Genomic DNA, 10,454 nt, shown 5'->3' with positions numbered 1-10,454 from the left:
ACACACATGCTCCAATAGCAGGTAGGTTGGAGGAGGGCATTATAATTTTCTGTAATTGTTTAGATGAGGACATGGAGACTCAGAAATGATTAGTAAATTTTCAAGGTAATGTAACTAGTGAGTGGCTGAACCAGGATGAAAACACAATTCTCCAGATCTCACACCTACCAACAGTGCTTTTCAAAACTTTAATGTGTAAACATATCACTTGGAGATCTTGTTTAAATGCAGATTTCGATTTAGGAGGCCTAGGATGGGGCCAGAGATTTTGCATTTTTCTTTCTTTCTTTCTTTCTTTTTTTTTTTTTTTTTTGAGACACGGTCTTGTTCTGTCACCCAGGCTGGAGTTCAGTGGTGCAATTTCGGTTCACCTCAACGTCTGCCTCCCAGGTTTAAGCAATTCTCGTACCTCAGCCTTCCTAGTAGCTGGGACTACAGGCACACACCACCACACCCAGCTAATATTTATATTTTTAGTAGAGATGGGGTTTCACCATGTTGGACAGGCTGGTCTCGAACTCCTAACCTCAGGTGATCTACCTGCCTTGGCCTCCCAAAGTGTTGGGATTACAGGTGTGAGCCACTGCACCCGGGCAGATTTTGCATTTCTAAGAAACTCTCACATGATGCCAATGCTGCTGGCCCATAGACCACACTTTAAGCAGTGAAGTTCTAGACTATGGTGCCTTGGTCTGGGCACTGATCATCCCCATCAGGCTGAAAATCCTCACCAGGTCACACTTCTTCAAGGCCCCTCCTTGCTTTTTCCTTTGTCATCTTGTGTGGGGGCTTCTTTTTCAGTAGGGTAGAGTTGGGAGCTTCATGAAAAAGAATTACGAAAGGAAAAGAGATTCAATGTCTTGTTTGATGACATTTCTTTTTCTGAAAAATGGAAATGAAATAATATACTACCTTTTAAGTTCCTTTTAGGGTCATGAAGATAAGAAATACAAGTCAGTAAATCACATAAAAAGTGCCCAGCTGAGGACAAACCAGCAGCATTCTGGCCTCGATACTCCTTTGAGTTTTCTATCAGAAAAGTGTACATTTTGAAGTAATGAAAATACACTGGGAACTTTATTGGAGGAAAGGGCACTTACCTCTAATGAATGAGCCTCCATCTCATCCCCAAGTCACCTGTGGATCAATTTAGATTCAATTAACATTTATTGAACATCTACTATAAAAATAACAATAGCCAGTAGCTAATGAGGGTTTCTTATGTGCCTGGCTCAGTTTCAAACACTTTTGTGTTCATTTAATCTTGCTGTCCACCCTTAATGTATGTAACTGGCCCAAAGTCACACAGATAATAGATGGCAGAGCATGAATTCAAATCCAGTCCTCTCCCCTACTGACTCTACCTGCTTAACTCTGTGTGTACCTCCACTTCTGGGATGAACTGGGAGTATTCAGAGAAACATGCAACATTGAACAGGAATGCAAGTAATTTGGCCACTATAGGGCTGGTGCTTTACAAACAATATCTCACTCAATTCTTACAACAACCCTTTGAGGTAGGAGGAGTCTCCCATTTTAGAGAGGAGGAAATGGGAGAGTGATCTAATAACCTTCCCCAAGTCTCACAGTTAGCAAGTGACATAGCCAAGCCTAAAACTCAGGAGTTTCTGACTCCAAAGCACATACTTCTCTCATTAGCCCTTGAGGGCTTTATTACCAGCTTGTCTAAGTCTATTTGTGTTGCTATATAGTAGGAATACCTGAGGCTGGGTAATTTATTAAAAAAAGAATTTATTTGGCTCACAGTTCTGGTGTCTAAAAGATTGGGTATCTGGTGAAAGCCTCAGGCTGCTTCCACTCATGACAGCAGGTGAAGGGGAGCTGGCATGTGCAGAGATCACATGGTGAGAGAGGAAGCAAGAGAGAGAGGGGAGGCGCTAGGCTCTTTTCAGCAACCAGCTCCCACAAGAACGAACAGAGTGAGAACTCACTTATCCCCCACCCAGGGAGGGCATTAATCTATTCATGAAGGATTAACCCCTGTGACCAAAATGGCTCCCGTTAGGCCCCATCTCCAACACTGTGGATCAGATTTCAGCACGATATTTGGAGGAGACAAACATCCAAACTACACCACAGCCATACGCAACAGCAGTGTGACATTCTTTACAGGGATGGAGTCTTCAAGAATTTGTCCTCTCAGGGCACACTCCTGCTCACAGCCCCACATGCTAGATGAACCAGATGTTTCACCTGCCTGAGGGAGGGGCTGTGTGACCTTCCCAGCCCCTGATGAGGGACCCAGATGTTTGCACCAGGACTTTAGTTTCTGGGTCTTAGAAGAGGTGGGTGACAGCAGTTGCACAATCATATTCTCCATCCCCTATTAACAAAAGTTTGTTTGTGAAATTGTGAACTCTATGTGTTTTGTTTTTCTTTTCTCCGAGACAGAGTCTCGCTGTCACCCAGGCTGGAGTGCAGTGGTGCAATCTTGGCTCAGTGCAAGCTCTGTCTCCCAGGTTCATGCCATTCTCCTGCCCCAGCCTCCCGAGTAGCTGGGACTACAGGCGCCCGCCACCATGCTCGGCTGTTCTTTTTGTATTTTTTTAGTAGAGACGGGGTTTCACCATGTTAGCCAGGATGGTCTCGATCTCCTGACCTTGTGATCCGCCTGCCTCAGCCTCCCAAAGTGCTGGGATTACAGGCGTGAGCCACCGCGCCCGGCCGTGAACTCTATGTGTTCTATGTGTATCCATTGATGATCATTTTTAGCGAGCAGTGTCAACAACTGTGTAGTCAATGACTGTGGGATCCCAACACAGCGAAGGTGGGACCCAACTGGCCCTCGGATTTCTGGAATTCGTTGCTGTTACTATTTAGGATCCTCTATGACTTGTTCTTTTTTTCTGCAAAAGATCAAATGGAGGCTGTTAATTAAGGCTGTTGCTTAACTAAGATGACAAAGTAAGCCCTTGGGAGGCAGGGCCATTTTACCCTTTGGGCAGGGATAATGATCAAGAGACTTATCTGGCAAGCACAGACCCTGACCAATTAAAATGGATACCAGAGGTAAACAAAAAGTACAATTATACTAGGGTGCACCAGCTGACCATTTGCTCTGTCTTTGGGTTCAGAGTTTTACAAGGTCCTATGAAAATGCCTAAGACTCAACAAAACAAAAGGAAATATGAATGTTAATAATGTTTTAATTAAATGTCTCTAAATCACAACATGTCAACTAGCTAATTGCAACTAAACTCTTAAGTAGTTAGGTATAAATTTGACTTAATGTAGGATAAGTGAGTCTTTGAATATGGTTGCTAGGCAGTGGAGTGGGGTGAGAATGCCTCGGGCTTGCAAAGACCCACAATCTGCCACGGAGGAGGGTCGAATGATTAAACAGTCACTCTCGAGTCAAAGCTCTCCTTTGGAATTCTGTTCTGCTTCTTCTGTTTTTCTTCTGCATTGGTCCCCTTGCTGTTATCAGCCGGTAAGTAAATTCCCCATTTTCTGAATAGGGATGAGGGTACGTCAGTGGGGGTTGTAAGAGGGACACTGGACTACAGTGAGAGATCTGGCTTCCTTCCCTGGATCAATCGATTTCTTCTCTGGATCATTTATGCTGCACGTGTTTTCTGAGCCATGCTCTGAGCTAGACCCTGGTGATATCACTAACCAACTGTGTGGCCAGACAGGATATTTGACCTATTTAGACGTCAGTTTCTCCACCTGTAAGATGAGGGACTAGATGGTATTTCTGATTCTTCTTAGCTGATGTTGCCCAGAACTAGAATTCACATAGGGGGCTATAGTGGAAACCACTGCACATTCTTATATTTTCAGGAAAGTAGATCACTCTTTGTATGGACAGCTGGGCCCAGGTCCTTAAGAGCTGCAGACCCAGGGACTGGGCCTAAGGATTTCCATTTGAGGGTAGTGGGCTGGTGAGGGCTCATTGCTTTGCCTCTGCCAAGAGACTGCCACATCTTGCCTGATCAGGGGCCCTTTTCCCTTGGGAAGGCACCTCCTCGGTCGCAGGGGGATGAGGGCTGATGCTAAGGAAGGAGAAGTGTGGCACTGGGAGCCCGGCCTAACACAGCCATCCTGACTGTATCAGGAAATGGCCAGTGGGGAGTAGGGTGTGGCAGGACCTAAAGCGAACATTTATAATTTGAGAATCCTGGGAAGCCTTTCCTGAGGCTTATGAAACATGTGAAATTAACCTTTTTTTTTCTTTTTTTTGAGACAGAGTCTTGCTTTGTTGCCCAGGGTGTAGGGTACAGTGGTGCAATCTTCACTCAGCAACTTCTGCCTCCTGGGTTCAAGTGATTCTTGTGCCTCAGCCTCTGGAGTAGCTGGGACTGCAGCCTCATACCACCATGCTTGGCTAATTTTTGTATTTTTAGTAGAGAAAAGATTTTACCATGTTGGCCAGGCTGGTCTTGAACTCCTGATTCCAGGTGATCCACTGGCCTAGGCCTCCCAAAGTGCTGGGATTACAGGCATGAGCCAACACACCCATCCTGAAATAGGTGAAATTAACTTTAATCATATATTTTTGGTAACTCAATATATCCAAATAATTATCATTTCAACTTGTAATCATATAAAATTATTGAAATATTTTTACATTCTTTACTTTTTCAAATGAAGTCTTTGAAATGTAGCTTGTATTTTATGTCTATGGTAAATCTCCATCCTGAGTAGCCGCATTTCAAGGGCCCAGTAGCCACAAGTAGCTTGTAGCCATCATCTTGGATAGGGCAGCTCTAAAGAATCCTTGGGGAAGCTTCAGGGAGGTTGTGAACACCTTGAAATTGGTGGCAAGTTTTTGTTTCTATGTGCATTGTGTGTGTGTGGGTGGGTGGGTGGGTGGGTGTGTGTAGCTTTATTAGATTTTCAAAGGCATCAGTGACTCCCCAAGGATTAAGATCCACTGATTGAATGGAAAAATTTCAAATTTCTCAGTGCCAAATCTTGTGATATCCCAAACTTGACCTTGCTGTGCTGGGTGGGGTACCCTGTTCACCAATTTCCAATACTCCTGGCTGGCTCTGAGTATGGAGTATGTACTTTGTGTACGAACACAGGGGTTTTCTAACCCCTGTGTATGTGGGTCAGAAAACACGGTTTCCAGAAGAATGGGAGGGACATCCCAGGAGTTACTGGAATGCAAGGAAAGCCATCACAGGCGAGAGGGGACATTTCTTGCCATTGGCAGACCAATATCATTCCTAGAATCTGTTTTTTTTTTTTTTTTTTTGACAAGGTCTCACTCTGTCACCTAGGCTGGAGTACAGTGGCACGATCTTGGCTCACTGCAACCTCTGCCTCCTGGGCTTAAGTGATCTTGCCGCCTGGGCCTCCCAAGTAGCTAGGACTACAGGCTCACGCCACCATGCCGGGCTAAGTTGTGTATTTTTAGTAGAGATGGGGTTTCACTCATGTTGCCCAGGCTGGTCTTGAACTCCTGAGCTCAAGCAATCCAACCACCTCGGCCTCCCCAAGTGCTGGGATTACAGGTGTGAGCCACCGTGCCTAGCCAGATCTGTGATTTAAGATGATTTTCCAGATCACCAAGGACATAGAAATAATGTTAAATTCAACATTAGGAAAGATAGATGTAAAGGGAAGAACGTAGCTGGTTGAGAATGGTATGCAGGTGGGTTTCAAATCTCACTCGTTCTCTCTCTTAGACCCCCTCCCTCCAAACATAAACCTCAGCTTTTGAATCACATGAGATGACTTGAAAACAAAGTGACTTCTGAGTGGCCTTGACTCTCCTCATCCCTCGAGGGTGAGTTATTCCCAGAAGAAGTTCTCTCGGAGAGAGGGCACACCCTCTACACCGGGGTTCTGAAACTGCTGTCCATGAATGGGCTTCATAGCATGTCGGCAGTGTTGCTGGCGGTGTACATGTCTGCAAGAAATTTTCTGGGGACAGAATTCTGAGATTTAATACATTGCCAAAGAGGTCTGTGACCCTTCATAGGGTCCAACCACCTGTCCACATCCTACAAGCAGGGAAGGTTAGCGCAGTGTGTCTGGGTCTCCATTTCCCCTCTGTTGCTGGAGGGTCTCATGCAACTTCCCCAAGAGACCTTTTCCCCATGGAGAGCCAGGAAGAGAAGCCATCTGCCTGTCACCTGTGTGCTCAGTGAAATCATAAGAGCCTGTGAGCTCAGAACCCAGGCTGGAGCAAGAGAATGGCCTGCAGAGTCATCTCCAAACTCCTTATGCTGGTCTCCTGGGCTACTGGCCTTGTGTAATCCATATATATATATATATATTTTTTTTTTTTTTTTTTTTTTTTTTAAGAGAGAGTCTCACTCTGTCGCCCAGGCTGGAGTACAGTGGCGCAATCTCGGCTCACTGCAACCTCTGCCTCCCAGGTTCAAGAGATTCTCCTGCCTCAGCCTCCCAAGTAGCTGGGATTACAGGTGAGTGCCACCACACCCGACTAACTTTTGTATTTTTAGTAGAGATGGGGTTTCACCATGTTGACCAGGCTGGTTTTGAACTCCTAACTTCAAGGGATCCACCCGCCTCAGCCTCCCAAAGTGCTAGGATTACAGGCGTGAGCCACTGTGCCCAGCCTGTGATTGATAATCTTGATGCAGCTCCAATCTGGGGCTCTATGGCCCACTAGCTCCACTGTGCCTACTTGTTTTTAGCCTTGGGGGTTCCTGGGTGCCTGATATGAGCCCTTGTTCCAAGCAAAAGCATGAGGATAACGAAATTTTTTGTCAGCCCTTTCAGATGCAGATACAGAAAATGGGGACTTTGAACTCAGTTGTTCCCATTCTCTCATGTTACAGATGGGAAAACAGGCTGGAGTGGTGAAGGGACTTACCCAAGGACACACAGACCTTACGCAGAATTCAGCTCTTCCCACGGCCCAATACTGCCTCTCCCGCTCTTTCAGCCCACAGTCTACCTGGTCCCCAGTGTCCTCAGATGGCTCAGGCAGGGTCATGCCTGATTAAGAACACTAGAGTGTAACAGACCTAGGCCCAAATCTCAGCTCAGCCATTCACTACTTGTGAGATCCTAGACAAATTATTTTTACTCCGAGCCTCGGTTTTCTCAGTCTGTAAAATGGGGATAATCAGACCTATGTCCTGAGCTTATTCTAAGGACTAGATTAGATAATGTATTAGAGCATTTGGCACAGGGCCTAGTGTGTAATAAGTGCTGAGTAGATTGTAGTTATTATTTAGGCCTCTCCTCCTCCATCCCCCAGCAAAATCCCTAAGGCATTGGTCCTCTGAAAATGTCCACATTTATCTATCCTGGGTTTTATTCAGGGAAGACCTTGCTAGGTGACTGGCTGATGAGCACTGGGGGTCTATGGCTTGCCTGCTGTGTGTATCTTTCACTAGAGTGTGGGCTCGGGGAGGACACACATCACTCTTGTTTCCACTATGTGTCTCCAGAGACCAGCTCAGTGCCTGGCATAGAATAGATACCCAGTGGATGTCTGTTGAATGGACAAATATTCAACTGGTGGCCTTCAGTGTTGTAGTGGGCTGAATAAGGGGTCCCAAAGACATCAGGTCCTGGTTTCTAAAACCTGTAAATGTTATCTCATAAAGAAAAGGGGTCTTTGCAGACGTAATGAGCATTAAGGATCTTGAGACAGGGAGGTTATCCTGGATTATCTGGATGAACCTTCAATGCAATCGTGTATCCTTATAAGAGGGAAGCAGAGGGAGACTGGAATACATGTGAGAGGAAAAGGTGATCTGAAGACAGAGCTGAGAGAAATTTGAAGACGCTGGCCTTCAAGCAATAGAGTGATGTGACTATAAGCCAAGGAGTGCTGACAGCCACCAGAAGTTGGATTCTCCCCTAGAGTCTCTGGAGGGATCATGGCCCTACTGACACCTTGACTTCATACTTTTGGTTTCCAGGGCAGTGGGAGGATACACTTCTGTTATTTTAAGCCACCAAGTTTGTGGTTATTTGTTACGGCAGCCCTAAAAAACTAATGCAAGTGTCTTTACCCAAAGAAGTTAGTAACATGGGAATTCCAGGGACTAGAGAGCCTTATATTTTCGAGGGTAGAACCAAGGAAGCTCAAAAATTCTTTAATTCTATGTTTCCATTTTTTTCTCCTATAGATAGTGCCCTCCCTCTGGGAAGCTGCTGACAAAGTCCAACAATATGGCTCAAATAAGAATCCAGAGGGCATGGATAGTTGAAGTGGATTCTCTCTCATGCATTAAAGAGAAGAGAAACAACCAGATGACTTGTTAACTAAAGGGGAGGGTGATACTTAAATTAAGAAAGCTGAGCTGCATGAATTGATTTATTCATTCAACTGATATTTATTGAATACCTACTATGTGCCAGACACTGTTCTAGGCCTCGAGGATGCAGAAGTGAGCAAGACAGGGGAAGAAAAGCTCCTGACATATGGAGCTTACATCCTAGTTGGGAGATACAGGCACACACAAGCAAAACGAATGTTCACCCGTGACAGTGGCAGCTTGGGCAGCAGCAGTTCTCCCTATGACATTTCCTTTTGCCTCCAAAAGCTTCACCCATGGACAAGACACAAGCAATTTTTAACCAATGATCAATGCTCTTACCAAATGGCTGTTTCCCAGCATAGAGTCCACCCCACCAGGGCTCTGAAGGGATCCTCCTACACATAAACATCATTCTTCCCTCCCTCTCTTTCCTCCTGCCTCATCAGAATTGTTTGCAAACTTGTTTCTAGACCCTCTGATGAAGTTGAGAGAAACTGAGGCAAAATCCCCCATCACTAAGTTTTTCAAGGATCCCTTAAAAAGTGAGGGGCAGAAACAGGAAGACTTTTGGGATTAAGGTATTTCTTTCCCAACTGGCATTTTGAAGTTTGTGAAATGTTTAGTATATTCAAAGCTATCAGAAAAGGCATTCAGAAAGAGGGGCTCTGGTTTTGTGTTTCTGAAAATTGACCTGAGAAATGTGAAGGGGTGATATATGGGGAGAGGATACTCAGTGTTAGGACTGGGATACCAATGGTTAGAAGTGACAGAGTGACAGAAAGGCAGAGTCCAGTTCAATTTGAGAAAGAACTCCCTGGCTGTCAGAGCAGTCTAATAATGGAATGCAGAGCTCAAACATGGCTAATGGCCGCTTGAGGGATTGTTAGACAGCAGTGAAGCTTCTGAAGGAGGAATTAACTAAGTGACCTTTATGGTCTCTTGCAACCCTGAGGAGGCTATGATTTAACTAAGCATTCCAGAAAATTGTAATATACTCAAGTTGAATGTGATATACTTGAAACTTCATGTGCCAAACAATATAGTATTAACATGTGAAGAAACTGACAGAAACAACAGTAGTGGGAAACTTTACCACATTTCTTTTTCTATAAAAGCAAATGAGAACATAACTATAATTGAGAAAATTTCTATACATTCTTAAAGGTTGAAATACAACAGACTACATCTTCTGTCCACAATGTAATAAACCCAGACATAAATAAGCAAAACTAAACAGTAGTGGATACCTTTTCATGTGTCCAATCTGTTCACAGTAACGAATCCCTGTCCCTTCTCTTCCATAACTCCTCCCACATTTTGGTTTTCAGCAACAACTTAGTACAAAATGATCCCACTTCCCTGGCCTTGACTGATTGACTTAAGATTGGACACCTGATCCAGATGGGCCAGACCTGCTTCCCTGAAAATCTGGAATTTGAGGCACAGAGATAGGAATATCATCTCTCAGGTCGCTGGACCTACAAATTTGAGAACTATATTTGAGAACTATCAGTGATTGTGATCTGCCATGTGAATTCAAGAAAGAAGAAACTGGTTGGCAAAAAACAAAACAAAACCCCAAACCACTATAGAAACAATGAAATAGGCCAGGCATGGTGGCTCACATCTGTAATCCCAGCACTTTGGGAGGCTGAGGCACGTGGATCACCTAAGGTCAGGAGTTCAAGACCAGCCTGGCCAACATGGTGAAACCCTGTCTCTACTAAAAATACAAATATTAGCCAGGCATGGTGGCGGGCACCTGTAGCTCCTGCTACTTGGGAGGCTGAGGCAGGAGAATCGCTTGAACCCGGGAGGTGGAGGTTGCAGTGAGCCAAGATCGTGCCACTGCGCTGCAGCTTGGGTGACAGAGCTAGACTCCGTCTCAAACAAACAAACAAACCCAGAAACAATGAAATAGATACGTAGGAGCGAGCAGAGATCAGAGAGAAGCTCCCGATGATTTACCAGTTGCTGATTTATGCCCTTTTAAGAGTCTCAATGCATTTTTGCTCTTGGAGTACACAAGGTCCTTATATCCTTATAACAATTCCCATCTTTCACTTAAGTCAATTGGGGTTATTTTCCTTGCAATCAGAGAATTCTGACTCATAAGAATAAACAAACTTCAAACCATTTGAAGATTTTAAAATTCTCTTTTAAACAACCCTTAGGTCAAGAATTAAGTCAAAGCTGAAGTTACAGAATGTTTAGAAAATCATTAACATGAAAGTAGTA

This window comes from Pan paniscus, chromosome 15 (genome assembly GCF_029289425.2).
Source record: "Pan paniscus chromosome 15, NHGRI_mPanPan1-v2.0_pri, whole genome shotgun sequence".
Lineage (NCBI taxonomy): Eukaryota > Metazoa > Chordata > Mammalia > Primates > Hominidae > Pan > Pan paniscus.
Note: the sequence above shows the minus strand (reverse complement) of the source record.